The sequence below is a fragment of the Notothenia rossii genome (assembly GCF_949606895.1).
Source record: "Notothenia rossii genome assembly, chromosome: 6".
Classification (NCBI taxonomy): Eukaryota; Metazoa; Chordata; class Actinopteri; order Perciformes; family Nototheniidae; genus Notothenia; species Notothenia rossii.
This window is the reverse complement of record NC_136909.1, coordinates 33,387,286-33,403,520: the sequence shown is the minus strand read 5'-3', so window position 1 is coordinate 33,403,520 and position 16,235 is coordinate 33,387,286. Positions and strand designations below refer to the sequence as shown.

The following is a 16,235-nucleotide window of genomic DNA, read 5'->3' as shown; positions in this document are numbered from 1 at the left end:
ACTCTATTGTATTCTGTTTCTTCATGCACTATTTTTTTTTTTTTTTACTATATACAGTATATTATGTTGCATTGTTGGAGGAGCTTGGGACATTAGTTTTTCATTGCCATATCTATGTATGTAGCTACTTTGCATTATGACAATAAAGCCTTTGAATCTTTTAATTGAACCGCAATTTTTTTGGGGGAGTTTACACGTCTCAAAAAGGCAGTTGCTAACAGGAGGTTAAATGAGACTCCAGATGTTAAAAACCATAAGGCTGTATGCAATAACACTCAAATAATTCAAAATGTAATAAAACATTTATATTGGCTATTTGTTGAGGGAACCAATGCAATGCTAACTTTTGCCCTAAATCTGATTTAATGTATTGTTGTCCGATAAAATGATTTAATTGAGAGTAGGTGTTTTTTTGTTTTCAAGTAAAGAAATTAAGTTGAAGAGGCTGCCAAAAGAGCAATGTACAATTCCAGGGTATCAGGCAACTCTACTACCAGAAGGCAAAGCTGCATCGGCACCTGTGAAGCCCTAAATGCAAGGCTTCTGTCTGGAAAACTATTATTTTGTGCTTTTACTCTCCTGTTTGCATCGTAAAAAAAGTACTCACAACAACAACTGCTGGCACATTTTCCAGGAGTGTGTGAATGTGGAAACTGTATGACATCCATAAGTAAGTATAGATGATGCAGGTTTAAAGAAAACATTTAACAAAGAAGGTGCCTTTTAACTTTTATCACAAAACAACTTCTGGAGTGTTCTGAACATCACAGATGGATAATGTTTCCTGACTCTGAGGTTGTGTTTTCCTTTGACATATACAGTGTATCAGTGTGTGCCTTGTCAAATTGGATCCACATGGTGCCATGCAAATTCATTTGTATATTTAAACTAAATCAAAGACGGCTAAAGAGCTTCAGTTGTAATTTCAGCCTGGTGTTGGTTTATCGTTGCAGAAGAGAAAGTTCTTTCTGAAAGCATACAAAAGGTTACTAACACTTAGGGACATTTCTATAAAAAGTTGTCAGAACCACCTGTTCGGGGAATGCTTGAGGAAAGTAAGCTGTTCGATGTTTTCTTGATGACAAACAACTAACTCCAAACTTTCTCATTATCACTGCCTCCTCTCAGGCTGCCTCCTCATATTTCAGGATATTGTGTGCAATGAGGATACTAAATGCTTCCGTTTGTGAAAGGGCAACAGCTGTGCTGATCCCGTTTTGCAGAATAACTTTTTACCGAAATGTATTCAAATACATTCATTTCCTGCTATTTAATTGATTTATTACTCAGCGACTTCCTTCAATGCCGGCCGAGTGATTATATGCTCATTTCTGGCGAGGCAAGCTGTGAAAACAAAGTTATAGCTCTGCCCCACTGAAGGACACCTAAAACTGTTACAGTGTCTGCCAATACGCCTGGTCCAATCAAAGTGTTGTCAAACATTCAAAGCAGACACAAAGGGTAGGGAGATGACTTTGGCTTCCTGACAATCCGATCATGAATTTAGATGGCAGTCCTGCTTTGTTCTCCATCATCTGACCACCAACACAGGCTATTTAGCGGCTGACTAATCTGCATGCATAGCAGGAGACTGTGTGCTCCGCCACAGGTTTAGCATTGTTATGCTAATAGCCACGCATAATCATCCCAGGGAAATACTGAATTTAAAACTAGTCACTGATCTCATTGATTCAACTTTTTCCCCTCCAATGGCTCCGGTCCAATTAGAGGACCTGCTGCTAAGACATGACAAATGACTGGCTGATCGCTGGCCTCCCAGAGCACATAAATTCAGCTGTCTGCCCTCGCCTCGCCGTAGCCGCTATCGCTCCTGCACCCAAATATCAGCATCGAGCACACAATGGGTTCTGGATCATCAAGCAGATGGCCCCAGTGAGTCACGGTCCAGAGCAAACAGAGAGATTACTACCGGAGCCACAGTGAGGGTTATAATAGTAAAAGATGAAAATATTGTTTTGTCAGTTGCTTCATAACTTGACTTTAGGAATGTGTGAGAGGCACATTTGAAGATGATGATGATTAGGTACAATAGAAACACCTGCTTGATAGGAGAGAAGTGCGTCATATCGAATCCGTTTTTCATGATGGCGTGCTGCAGAAATGCAAAGCAAAAATAACTGCTGGCCCTCTGCTTGGATTATACTGCAGTAACTGTAGTTGACCCATTTAGGAGGGTCAAGAATAGAAATGCACAGCTCACCAGTTAATATTTTGGAGCTTTCAAGACACCAAGGCAGAACAAAACTGACCACAGAGGAAAGCAATTTTAGATAAACTATAAATAATGTCTTATAGAGGTAGAGTAATGGCTGATAGAAAAGGGTTTATGGCCACGCCAGGTGGGATATAATGGCAAGGCGTTTTTGTTTCGCTGTATACCGCTGTGACGTTAAAACACAAAAACAGAAGCATTTTGGTCTATAGCTAGCCTCTTCTGCCCCGCGGGTCATTAGTTCTAATGAGAAATCTATGTCACAAGTGCAGCCAAAAGTTATCCACTGCTCTGACAGTCCGTTCTGTACTTTAAGATGTATTTCGATTTGGAAATGTCAACATTGGAAAGACAAACATTCTAGAAACTACTTGAGTCAAAAGTAATCTCATTGGGATTCAGTGTGAGAACGGCTCAAAAGAAAAGCGAGAAAAAAGGAATTATATTGTCAGAGATGCAGGTGAACAGAAAGTACAGAAAGTAAATCACATACTGTTTTTCACCTCGCAGGCCTGCAGCGATACATAATGCATGCTGGCGACATTCAATCTTAGAAGCTTCTTCTCTTTGATTGTCGCCTTTTAGAGGAGCTGACTCATTCATTATCCAGTTTACAGGTTTTCCTCACATCTGACAAAACTCATTTGTATTCAATCAAGAAGATTCCACGTTGCGTAATTCGAAATCTGTTTGACAAATCTATCTAATTTGCTCCTGTTTTGTTGCTCCTGCCAGCCCGCAGTGTTCGGCCGGCTGCAGACAAATCATCATCATCTCCCCTCTGTCTTACATATTTCACCTCCAAACACCAACATCCTGGCAAGCAACAGTCTGCCGCTCTGAGAAAAGAACAACAGCTTTCAGGCAAACAACACAAAAGGTAAATAATTCATACATGTAGTACCTTTTGTGAACAAGCCTTTGAAGTCATTCTATTTGTTTACTCAACATATATTCCTGAACACAAGGAAGGAGATTGCGCTAAAGATGGCTGGCAGTGCAGGGATTCACCTGCAGCTCCGACATGGTCCTCACATTCATGTGCACATGAGCGAGTTTTCAATAATGCATCAGCCGCCCATTCAGCTGTGGTGAAAGTCATGTTTGGTGATGCAGATAGCAACGCTCTGTCTGTGCAGCTACAGTGTAACCAGGGATTTGAGCCTGAGCAAGTTTCTCAATCACTGTTTCCCACCTTGTGGGAATGCAGAAAATGCAACTACAGTTACAAATGAAAACTGGATAATGTTTCATGAAACTTCTCCTGTAACTTCAGAGGCATCAGACACAAGGAAAGGGGAAAGGTCAGAGGATGTCCTGTTGGCAGCATTACAAGCTGTCTCTCAAGCTTTCATGCATACTGGCTGCAAAACCAGCGTCATGTTGCAAATTCCTGACCAAAGATTCACTTTAAACAAGCTGCAGTAAGCTATACGTGTCTGTTGACTTTATCTCTTCCAAAAAACTTTGTGCTAATGGTACATTTTGTTGCATCAGTTTTCAAAGATGCCATACTGTATAATACTCGTTGTCAGGTTCGTATTAGTATGTTGCGCCTCTACTGTGACATGTTTACAAGCTTTAATGTTCAAAAAGCTCTTTACTTTTCTCATGCTGCCTGTGCTGTAGCACCTCTTTTCACCCTCTGTCTGAAACCAGAGCCCAGTCTGCTCTGATTGGTTAGCTGGCCGGCTCTGTTGTGATTGGTCCACCGCTGGACATATTGAATTGAAAGTCACTACAATTTCTATTTAGTTTTGAATCAATACACAAAGAAATTTGACTTGAAATAAACTAATTTATCTAAATAAATCAAATAACAATGTTCTATCTCGCAACCTTGCTTTTAATCAAACAGTGTTGATAGGTCCTGTGAAATACATTGTAGAGTCTACATAAGAGCCATGTAATGTTGCGCATGTCGCTACGGGAAAACTGGATTTATTATAAATCTCTCAGCAGGCAAAATGAAGTGGATTTAACAGAAATATTTAAGAAGTAAAACCTAACATTAAGAGCTGCTGAACCTGTTGTGAAAATAAATTACTGACTTGCTGGTTCTCTTATTGATTAAAAAACGGTCGGACATCGTTAGAGGAGCACGCATCATGGCACCTCCACACTTGATTACACATTAAGTTGTTATGGCTTGCTGTCACCACGAAGAGCTGAACTCAACAGGATGCTGGATGTTTTCTAGAATGAATTTAAAGCTTAGTATCATTTATAGTATTAGACCATATAACTTGGAGCTATAAATGCATCTGTAAGCATTTAAGATATAAAACAAATTATCCTACGACACCTGAAACACTGATTCCAATTCCAAACTGACACCGATACCACCTGAACTTGTTTGCTTGTTCACATGGAGGGTCTGCCACAATAAATGCCGTTTCTAACCAACTATTGGGGAGTAGGAGTTAGTAAAGAGACCCTTTCTTTGCTTTTTGGGGTTTCCCTTTCCTGTAATGTGATTCATAGGTTTTGTTAACGTCCGTAACATAGTGACATCACTATGTAACAATTGCTTCTATTGGCCATTGCGCCACAAAATTATACGTGATAGGCTATGGGGCAGGACATCTCTAAGCTGGTTGGCAAATCACAACAGAGCCAGCTAACCAATCAGAGTAGACTGGGCTCTGGTTTCAGACAGAGGGTGAAACGAAGTGCTGCAGCACAGGCAGTATGAGAAAAATAAAGCACTTTTTGAACATGAAAGCATGGGACCATGTACCAGAAGAGGCACAAAACACAATCATGAACCTGAAAATTAGCATAATAGGGCCCCTTTAAACCCCCTGCAACCTTGGTCCTTATTTAACCCGCTGCCCTCACAGACCATGTGCAACGCTGTTGAAATGTTTGCTTTGGTTTCTCTTTTTGTCCCCACCGTTGTTAATGATGCCAGAGAGGCTTCTAAATGTACTCTTACATGTACATCACCCTGACATAAAGTGTATTAAAAACTGGAGATATCTCACCTTCCTTCCATATCTTTTAGTGTACAGAACAGGCTTAACATGAACATGTACAGTAGTTATGATTTGATGGGCTCTGTTAGGGAAAAAAGAGCTGTCTCTCAGCCAAGTACTCTGCACTTTCTACATCCTTGCCAGTAGTATACATAGCAAACCTTTATTTTCAGGGGGTAAAAGTTTGCCGGTAGTTTAGCAAGCGTCAGAAAATAAACTTCCTCAGCAGTTGCATCTGCTCCCAGAAATATGAGCGAGTTCCAGAAGTAGCAGATGATAAAAAACTAAATCTAAAGCTCGTAAAAGAGGCACGGAAAGTTTGCACATCACTTTTTATGGGCATGAAACTACTAGAAAGACCAGCCACCCATCATGCACACAGATGAGGATGTAGGCTATGGATTACCAGAGGGGCAGCTCCATCACAGCTTTAGTGGCCAAAGGGAAACTGACACAGGAAACAAGGCGTACTGCTGTCTGAATGAGAAGAGCAGCAGCTGTGTGTGTGTGTGTGTGTGTGTGTGTGTGTGTGTGTGTGTGTGTGTGTGTGTGTGTGTGTGTGTGTGTGTGTGTGTGTGTGTGTGTGTGTGTGTGTGTGTGTGTGTGTGTGTGTGTGTGTGTGTGTGTGTGTGTGTGTGTGTGTGTGTGACATGGGTGTGTGTGTGTGTGTGTGTGTGTGTGTGTGTGGGTAAGGTCCTCTAGTCAAGCACCCGGCCCTTTACCCCTCTTAGCTACACAACAAAAATAACATATGCCATTTAGTATAAGTGTGTGTGCGAGTGTGCAGGGCAGGAGAAGGCAATTAGAGCAGAGTTAAGCTGAGGGTGGCCAACTCGCACTGTGCATGCAATAGCTGTGCAGCTAAAGCTGTACACACACACACACACACACACACACACACACACACACACACACACACACACACACACACACACACACACAGACAGACAGACAGACAGACAGACAGACAGACAGACAGACAGACAGACAGACAGACAGACAGACAGACAGACAGACAGACAGACAGACACACACACACAGTCAATCCTTGCGGGTCAGTAAACTCACACAGAGATGAAAGTACCAAGCAATCAAACAGAAACTCTCTTTGGCTTTCATTCTTTTCATTTTCTGCTTTAGTGTACATCTTCATCTACTGCCTTTATCTGTCTATCTATCTATTTATCTATCTATCTATCCATCTATCCATCTATCCATCTATCTATCTACCTACCTATCTATATGTCTACCTATCTATCTATCTATCTACCTACCTATCTGTATGTCTACCTGTCTATCTAGTTAGCTATCTAGCTATCTAAATACTGCATCTGCATACAGACAAGTAGCTTAGCTGATGAGCTAACTAGCATACTAGCAAAGTCAATAAAGGTTAGCTCTTTGCTAACTGTGAGTTGGCATGGTACTGTCTTATTAAAAACGAAAAAACGTCATAGAAAAGGTGCAACATTACTATTACCAGAGCCGCCATATCGGACTCTCTGAGTGTCCCTGAGATTAGCATGGTCAAAAAGGGTAGCTATTTGACGACTGTGCTAATTTTGGTTTCAAAGTTCACTAAAGTAGGTGTTATTTTCCAGTACCTTTTTCTAAAGCCAGCTCCTGTCCGAAACTGCAAGTGTGTTTAGCTGGCTATAGGAGCTCTGGACCTACAAACATGTCATAGTGACAGAGGAGGAGACCTCTATAACTGTGGACAACTGTGCACGGACATATTTTATATAAATAAAATTGTCAAACGCACTTAAGAAAGAGAAACATACAAACAAAGAGATGGTAGAGGCCAAGAGTCTTCAGAGAAAATCACTAAGGATTAACTACACATTCTACACAACACAACTACACAACACTCAGCATTACCATATTACCATTTTCACTTTTCAAACCACAAAACAAGGTGTGTGTGTGTGTGTGTGTGTGTGTGTGTGTGTGTGTGTGTGTGTGTGTGTGTGTGTGTGTGTGTGTGTGTGTGTGTGTGTGTGTGTGTGTGTGTGTGTGTGTGTGTGTGTGTGTGTATAATCCAATCTCTCTTCTCCCGCTTAATTGAGTTTGTGCTCAACTGCTCAGACCCAGGCTGGATCTTTCTTTTGGGGAGGCTTCCTCTACAATTTTCTTTTTATTTCTAGAGTCATAGCGCATCGCACCCCCTACCTGCCTCGCTCGCTCGCACGCACGTACGCACGTGACTCAGACAAAACCTATAAATGCGTCAAAACCTGAACCCAAGATAAAATTCGAGACATGATGGAAACATACTGAAGTAGACAGATACATATTTTATGATTTGCTTTTTTCATTTCCATTTATTTATTGACTTTGCTCTGCGAGCTACACCTCTTCCTTGGTGTTGTAATGACCCAGTTTCCCCTCGGGGATCAATAATAGTTCATCTGATCTGATATCATCTTCTCATCTCCTCTCTTCTTATCTCATCTGCTCTCATTTCATCTAAAATAAAAAAAATGAAGAATAAAAGCTACAGATTCATCTGGCGCTCTCTAGAAGACACAAATAATCCTGCAGGTCTGAACTAAGAAGCAGACTTATGTAAGGCGTTTTTAAATCAGGATGTTTCCCTAGGGAATAATATTCTGTTGAGATAGTTTTCTTACTTTAAAGCTGCTCCTTAAAATCCAGAGTTCAGGATTAAACTTCTCTTGAATCCTTCAAACTTTTATTTAATCTTCCAAACTTCCTTCTCATTTAGTTTTTGTTCTTTGTGAAACTTTTTATCTTTGTTGAGTCTGGTTGTGACTTTTCTCTCACCACAGGGGTCTTGTGTGTGTTTGCTGATTTGATCTTTATCATTTTTTTTTTATGGATTGTCACTGTTTTGGAAAACATTTTCCCAGCTTAAATCCCTTATGGCTCTTTGAATCAGTGCACAAGTAGTATTTCCAATTTTTTCTTTGCATGTGTAAATAAACCAAAGATTTAAACCAAAGATTTTTTTTATAAACCACGCATGTAGTATCCTGCACCTTTACAACTTGAGTGCTGCAGTCGGATATTAGTTTAAATTGTATCATTTTGTTAAGCATGATCACTTTTATGACCGAACAAAGTCTTCTCCTGAACTCGTCTCATCATGTCTGTCAGGCTTCAGTAGATTTTCAAAATAATTTATATTAGTACAAGCATTAGCATGCAGGTTATAACAGATGTGTCTCACGGAGAGACGGAGAGATACCGCAGGTCCTTCCTTCCAGCAGCAGTTAGACTATGCAACCAGCACAGCCCCTAGTAGTTATTTTTTATAACTTAGTATGTTTTTATGCATGTAACATATGTAACATTAAGCTGTCTGTGGCTCTTTTTTCTGCTGTAACTACGTACATTTCCCCTCAGTGGGACTAGGTCGGAGTGGAGCTGGATGTTGATCATCAGATCAAGGGTGGCGTTGGGAAACTCCAGTTCGAAACCCGCCCCCGCCGCCAATGCGTCAGGCCGTTGTGTCCCTGGGCAAGACACTTCACCCGAATTTGCTCCTGTGGGTACTGTCCACAGTACATGACCTATACATTTATGATATGTGTGTAATGTGTATTTGTAAAGCACTTTGAGCATCTGGAAAAGCGCTATGATAAATGTAAGGAATTCATTGTTAATAAAGGAATTCTGATTCTGATGTGGTGGGTATATAGTCGTGTTTAAATGTTTCTACATCCACTTCTTCTAAAAACACAGTGAAAAGTAAGTCCTATGTACGTTTGTATCCCAGACACTGCACTTCCAGCCTCTACAGTCACAAGACCTGGCTCCAAAAGCCTTTACGGAGGGACGCCGGCCAACATACTGCTGCTGTGTTGAATGACTTGGCTCAGAAACGGGAGCCAAGAAGTAGTCTGCCATGTACTTTCTATTCCCTTAGAGAGCACAGCGACGGGGTAATTATTTGGCAGAAGACATCGTGAAAAATATCTGACAGCCGCAATTATGATGAGGACGAGGCATGACCCGTAATTTCTGTAGCCTTTCTGAGCCGTTATGCCACTTTGGATTCTGGTGGAGAGAGAAGGAATCAGGAAGAAAATGAGTTGGAGAACACTGGATAGCAGAGAAGAAGATACAATTAAATATGAACTCTCCAGACTCTAAAGGGGATACACCTTTTAAAAAAGATTAAACCGGGGATATATTACAAAGAGAAAATATGGAATTTTTGAAAACAGAGTGGACTATAGATTGTGTGTTTCCCAAAGTTCCCTCCAGAGCGAGTTCTTCTCTCAACCCAAGTGGCGGGACATCTCTAAGCAGTTGACCAATCACAACAGAGCCGGCCAGCTAACCAATCAGAGAGGACTGGGCTCTGGTTTCAGACAGAGGGTGAAAAGAGGCAGAAAAATATGACCTTTTTGAACATTAAAGTATGTAAACATCTCACAGTAAAAGCACAAAAGACAATATTGAACCTGAATTTGAGCACAGGGGCCCGATAATTTTAACTGTGCGGGGCTGTGTACATGTGTGACAATTTAAAGTTGAACTGATTTAAATCATCCATTTCCATTATCATGTACTGTAAAGCCTCTTTTGTTCAATCCTTACCTCCAACACTGGGAATACTTTCTAATATGCAACACCTATAAATGCTGATAATCCCACATTAACAACCAACAAATTGCGTTGGCATTGTTTTTCTTTCTCCTGTAGAGGGAAAAATTGGATTGTTGGGAAGTTCAAGGGTAAAGACACTCGGGTCTTCTTGATTTAATGCCACGCCACCTGCCAATCCCAAAAGGGTTTGAGAAATGATTCACATCTCCACAAACTGTACTACGGCTGAAGCTAATTCCATACTGTATTTGTATTTCAGTTTATTCCTGAAAAAATTCCATCACAGGTTCAAACCCCACTGCAGTCAGCATGTCGTTGTGTCCCTGGGCAAGACACTTCACCCCAAATTGCTCCTGTGGGGATTACCCACAGTATTGAGTATGTAAGTCGCTTTGGATAAAAGCGTCTAACAAGTAACATTTAATGTAATGTAATGTTGCCATCATAGGAACTCCAGGGGCATCCGACTGGAAACACTCCCCTTCATTATGCAGGTATTTACAACAGTTTAAAGCTTGAAGGAATTGGCAGTACTTCTGTTTGTTGCTGAGTTACGGAAAAGTTTAGGATTTGAAATTTTTCATTTCAATTCTTAACCAAAAAACAGCTAATGGCAATTCTTAACGGTTCATGCAGAAATGCTTATAAGAAAACTTAGAGCAAGAATAAGTATGAATACTTTTATACCACTTTTACTAAAGATGAATGGTTAAACTTTTTAATGACCTGCAGACAACCACATGTCTATTTACCTCCAGTGTGTATGAGTGGGAGTGTGTACAACTTTCAGCAATTTTGGTCGAAGCAGATAAATCATCAGCGTTTGGAATGACTGACTTGTTGACTTCCTTTGAAGTAACCCCAAAAGGTTTCTGGAGGAAATTGAGTGTCTGCAAAAGTCCAATCACCTTAAAGGAAAGAGTTAACTCTAAAAAGGTCATCGCCTCCAATCAATACCCAACAGAGAGCAATTTACACTCGTCACTTGTTACTTGTCAGAAAAGTTCAAGAGCTTATAGAGGAACCTTTAGGGCTCCTTCAGGCGCTGTGCTCCAAGAGAACCAGTAGATTGTATAAAGACCTGCTGACAAATCCAACACTTAGTTTCCATGGTGACAACATTTAACACAAATTGTACTCAAACCAGACAAAGTAACAGCCTCCTAAATTGTAAGAGTTTTTAAAAGACCTGAAAACCAACTTGTCAGTCTGTCTCTTAATACTTTCTGACTTCCTTTCTCAGCTTCAAGCCCACTTCCAATGAAAAGGTAGCCCAAATCTTAATTCCAGAATATGTTTAGAAAAATACAGTTGCTTTTTATTAAATGAACTAGATAAAATAGTGCCTTTGTTGGGGACTTTTTCAGCTGATGAATAAACAATACATGGTGCTTTTGTAAGTATTAGTAGCGGAAAAACACTGAATACAGTGTTTCATTTTCCAAGTTTTATATGCCAAGTATTTCTCGATATTTCAGTAAAAATCTAACAAGAATTCCTAAAAAAAAAGGTAAACCTGCCACAGCCATTATTTAATATACTCTATACAATTACCCAATAAAGTCCACACAAAAAATAAGTCAGGCACCCCAATCCATAAACTGTAACGCTTCCATTTTCCTTTAATTATCCACGTATTTAAAAAGTCCAATTCAGTTTTTCAATACAATAAACAACACCTTATTATAGAGTATAAAGTATTAATGTATGAAAACCGTGATATACATTAAAGTACATTACATTGCATTGAGCTAACGCTTTTATCCAAAGTGACTTACAATAAGTGCATTCGACCAACAAGATACAAACTTGAAGAAAACAGAATCATATAAGTACATCAGGTTTCATAGAGCCAAACATTTCAAGTGCTACTCAACTGGCTTTAGATAAGCCAGTCCTTTATTAGTATATAATTGCTTTGTAAATAGTTCTATCGCTCAAAGTGGAGTCGAAAGAGATGAGTTTTCAGTCTGTGCCGGAAGATGTACACGCTATCTGCTGTCCTGATTTCAATGGGGAGCTCATTCCACCATTTCGGAGCCAGGATAGCAAACCCACATGTTTTTGCTGATGGGAACTTGGGTCCCCTTCGCAGTGCTGGTGCAGCGAGCTGTTTGGCTGATGCAGAGTGGAGTGCACGTGCCGGGGTGTACAGTTTAACCATGTCCTGGATGTAGGAAGGGCCATGGCCTTTGTGAGTGGTTGCTCAGTTGGAGTCCTTCCTCTCAGATTCAGTCAGGTGAAGCAAGTCGGCGCAATACTCCCACTGAATTTCCAACCTTAACATGCAATTCCTGAGCAATAAAGAGAATCTTAAATCCGAGAGCAGACAGGGGGATACAACAGCATGCCCATGGATCTTTAAATTACCTGTAAATGTCAATGAATTCTGTGTATTTTTAGCGGTAGTGGCCTTTCGTTCTACTTTCTTGTACCTCCGACATACATGAGACAAACATCAAGCATCAGGGCAAACTTGGAAGTAGCAATTCAGCGTTATGCTTTGCTGGAGTTTTCTATACACCGAGAGTCAGGTGTTTACTTTTCATTGGCTCCACTGTAGCTCTTTTATTTGAACCTTTTCAAAGGAGGACATTCTCTGTGGTCTATCTTTAATCATACATTCACACATTCTTTCGGAGGAGATTGATTTGATCACTTTTCAACTTCTGTGTTGGTCTGATTTTAACAGCAAAGATGGACCCTAATGCGGTTATTACCAAAATTCAACGTTTGGCCTTGGGATCACACTCGATGGGAAGCACTGGAGAAACCCATGTCCTTTCGTCAACCAAGTCACAAATTGGGATCTTTTGACATCGGTTTTTTTCTTCTCCCTGTGTCTCCCCGAATCTGGTCAAAAAACACACTGATAATCTACTATAAATAATATATTAGGATAGTTTTGATCTGATTTATCAATATAAATATTAATTCTCTTCTTGCCAATGCTTAGTTTCAATGCACCCGTAACTTTTAAAAACAAACATATGTCGGAACATTTCTTTTTATAATTTTGTGTAGGAATGCTGCCCCCTAGTGGCCACAAAATATCTCAAAATGCAGTTTAAGGCAAAAATGACCCAGAGGCTAAATTAAAAACATCTAATTCCGGGAGAATAAGTGTACTGCTACACTTTGAAATGTCTGTACCACTCTCTTTACATCCAATCGATATTAAGAAGGCGTGTCAGAGCCACCACCATTGTGTCCTGGCATTAGGTGAAACAGAATACTCCTGTGACCTTCGAGAAAGCGGTGTACAGTGGAAAAGTGCTTTCTGAGGAAATGAAGAGCTTAGGAGAAAAAGCAGGGAGGGATATTTTTACCTCAAGACAGAAACAAATTGATGAATATTAGATGCAGCAGAGGAGAAAGACATGGGAGACGGGGTGTGAGACTCATGCGGGGCAGGGGCGATGTGAGTTAATTGTTAAAGAGATGAGATTTTGGATTGCAGGCTCTGCTGTACTGAAATAACTTGTGTATTTAATGCAGGTTTTTAATGTTACACCACTCTCCTACAGGGACGTGCACAGACATTTTGGGGGGCGGGTGCTCAAGTGAGAAAAAGGGCACTTCCCATAATCATTTATAAAAAAAAATGTTAAACAAAAAGTGAAATATAGTTGCACATCTCTGACTTACTGACCAATTTATTTTAATACCCTCACACTCACGCACTTGTTTAATACTCAGTGGAGTTCTACAAAATAATCAGCTAACACAGAGAAAATGGTCTTCGTTAGTATTCACAATGCACAAACTAGTGGAATTTATAGTTATTAAATAAGCAGCCAACAATCAAAATGATGAAGTTACTGTTTAAGGACATCACAGGCAAAAATGTCGTTTTCTCATGTAGCCTACTTGTTATTTTGGTCTATTTTCCTTCCATGTTTTCTTTCACTCTAATGGAAAGAAAACCTCCAAGAAACACATATAAATGGTGTTCGTTTTACTACCATGTCTGAATTCATCTATAGATTTAAAGCTATCTGCATTTAAACATAACATTTCAGGGGAAAATACTGACTTGACGTAAGTAACTATCTAGGGAAGTTGTGAGGTGATATGGTTTTTTGTTTTATCCTTTTCACCTGCAATGCCTTGGTAACCGCATGCAAATTAGCGCATTTTAATTAGGCCTAGTTAACGCCTAATTGGCATATCAATGTGGCGATTGTGATGACGTTATTAGATACACATTTTACTGTATTCACTTTAAGTGTCTCCCCTTAAGTGCAGTACATTAGCCTGTATGCCAATGATAAATTGCCTTAGCTAAACCTTGAGCTAACTTATCCATTAGCTAGTAGCCTACCTTAGTTAACTATATTTGTTATTGTCTTTTAGCTAATTAGCTGTAAACTCGAGGCACTGCCAGTTTAGTCATTTGTTCATCACCACTCACCTTCAAACAAGCCAAGAAAAGCCGGCATAACGTGGAACAGTAAATGAGAGGTGCTGCTACACTACCTGTCGGTCTGAAGTGACTGCTGATATCCGCACCGCTGTGCAGGAGACGTGGAGGGAGGGAGAGAGAGCTACGGAAATTCACAGTCTAATCTCCCGACCTGATATTTACATTTTGTATTCAATCAATATATTTTTGGAAAGGGAAACTGTGCGCAAACAGCAGTAGATATATATTAATTTATAAAACGGACAAGTCAAATCAAGCAATCTGATTGGTTCTTAGCCGTGATATACTGAGCATATACCACGGGTAGAATTGTAAGTTACTTTTCACAACAAGTCAGTATCCCTCCGCGTCTGAGAAAAAGTCTCTGAGTGCCTGCAGTTTGCTTTGCGTCGGGCTGAACCACGCCCCTTAGCTGTGATATAATGAGCATATGCCACGGCCTGTCGTGAGCTATTGCTTAATTATAAAAATTAAAAAAGGGGGGGAAAAGGGCACTTTCTCTGGAGGAAGAAAAAGGGCAGGGGCTCAAGCCCACCTTGATGTATATGTGTGCACGTGCCTGCTCTCCTATACAGTCAAGTTTACAATGGGAGTTTAGTGGTTGGACTATTGTGCATCTTTTCTTTCCACATTTTTCTTTCATGTGTTTTTGCTGTTAGCTGAAGCTCTCCTCCCGCTGGCCTGAGCAGGTGCTCCATGACATCCCATTCCGTATTTAGTAAAGCTCTGTGATGACTCCACCGACTGTCCCTCTGCCTCCAACCAAGATTATTTTGGTGGCAAAGACTTTCCAGGGACTGGCAAAAAATAAAAACAGCTGCAGCCAGGCGCCATGAGTGAAACCCGGCAGCTATTTTAACTTTCACTTTGTAACCGAATATCTGGAGAGGGGGGGATTAAAGTCTCCAGGCGTTGAGTTATTTGGCCTGCTAGGTCCAAATGTTTATGTGTAAATAATGAAAAGTACATGTTGACACAAAAAGTGGATTACAACAGTGGAGTAAAACATTCCTAAAGGCGATGAGAAGGCGACAGTGGCAGGCACTGTGAATCAGATGCTGCTGGCTCGGCCTACATCGCAGCAAACATGATACTGCAAGCCAACTATTTGTGGCCTCATAAAGGAAACTGCCAATGCGCCGTACTGTATTTATCCTTATTGACTCAAATGTTTTTTCTGCCACAGGGAAAGAAAAGGGAGGAGAGAGGAAAATGATTTAATGTCCAATCTCAATAAAGGCTGTAGCAGAGACGGTAAGTCTTTTTAATAATGGGTCGCATATTCTATTACACTGCATTTTAACAGATGATCATCTTATAAAATATGATGCATTGTTATAAATTGAAAAAGAGGACAGTACCAAAGGGCATTCATTTTAACCACATTATAATATCCACTCTGGAGTATGCTAATAAACACAGCTGTTGTAACTGTAATTCACTGGATGCCATTTGCTTAGAACAATGCCATTCCATTCATCACTCAAAGAGTTATAGGTCAGAGGTAATTCCTGACATCTACTGTCGAAACATCATCTGACACCTGCTGTCATTTTAACACCATGTTCAAAGTGAAAATAAGAAATAAATGTTTCTCATACCGACTTTTTTTCCAGTAACACACACTTGTCACAAACAAGGATTGTCAGGAATTGTTGCCCTAAATGCCAGTGCCAAGGACACATTTTTGCTTCAAGTAAATCTAAAGGACAACAAAGTAATATGAAGCAAAACCAAGACAATTTTACTTCTGCCAAAGTTATTTTATTGCCAGCAGGATAACAGAAAAACTGCCAGCCTGATTTGAATGATCCTTGGTGGAAGTGTATAGCATATAGGCCAAGGAAGAACTTATTACATTTTTGAATGGATCCAACCCTCTGGAGTCTACGAGTATTTTCTCGATTTGTAGATGTTTCCTTAAATCACCTTTTAAATGTACTTTTTATACATGGCACCCCATGTGTTACATATCAAAATGTTCAGGACAATCTCTGGTCTTGCTATAAATTCAAATTAC

At 40.2% G+C, this 16,235-nt stretch overlaps 1 protein-coding gene and 1 long non-coding RNA gene across 2 annotated transcripts in view; one reads left to right on the top strand and one right to left on the bottom strand.

Annotated features, from left to right (window-relative positions):
• LOC307044565 (extracellular matrix organizing protein FRAS1-like) overlaps positions 1 to 16,235 on the bottom strand; it is a gene marked incomplete at its 3' end in the record, with an annotated part of 110,332 nt that overhangs the window by 23,135 nt on the left and 70,962 nt on the right. The window lies entirely within an intron of this gene.
• On the top strand, positions 1,793 to 9,567 carry LOC307044947. Its single transcript, XR_013809748.1, has 3 exons — positions 1,793 to 1,893; positions 2,969 to 3,113; positions 8,581 to 9,567. It is a non-coding gene; the product is annotated as an uncharacterized lncRNA (long non-coding RNA).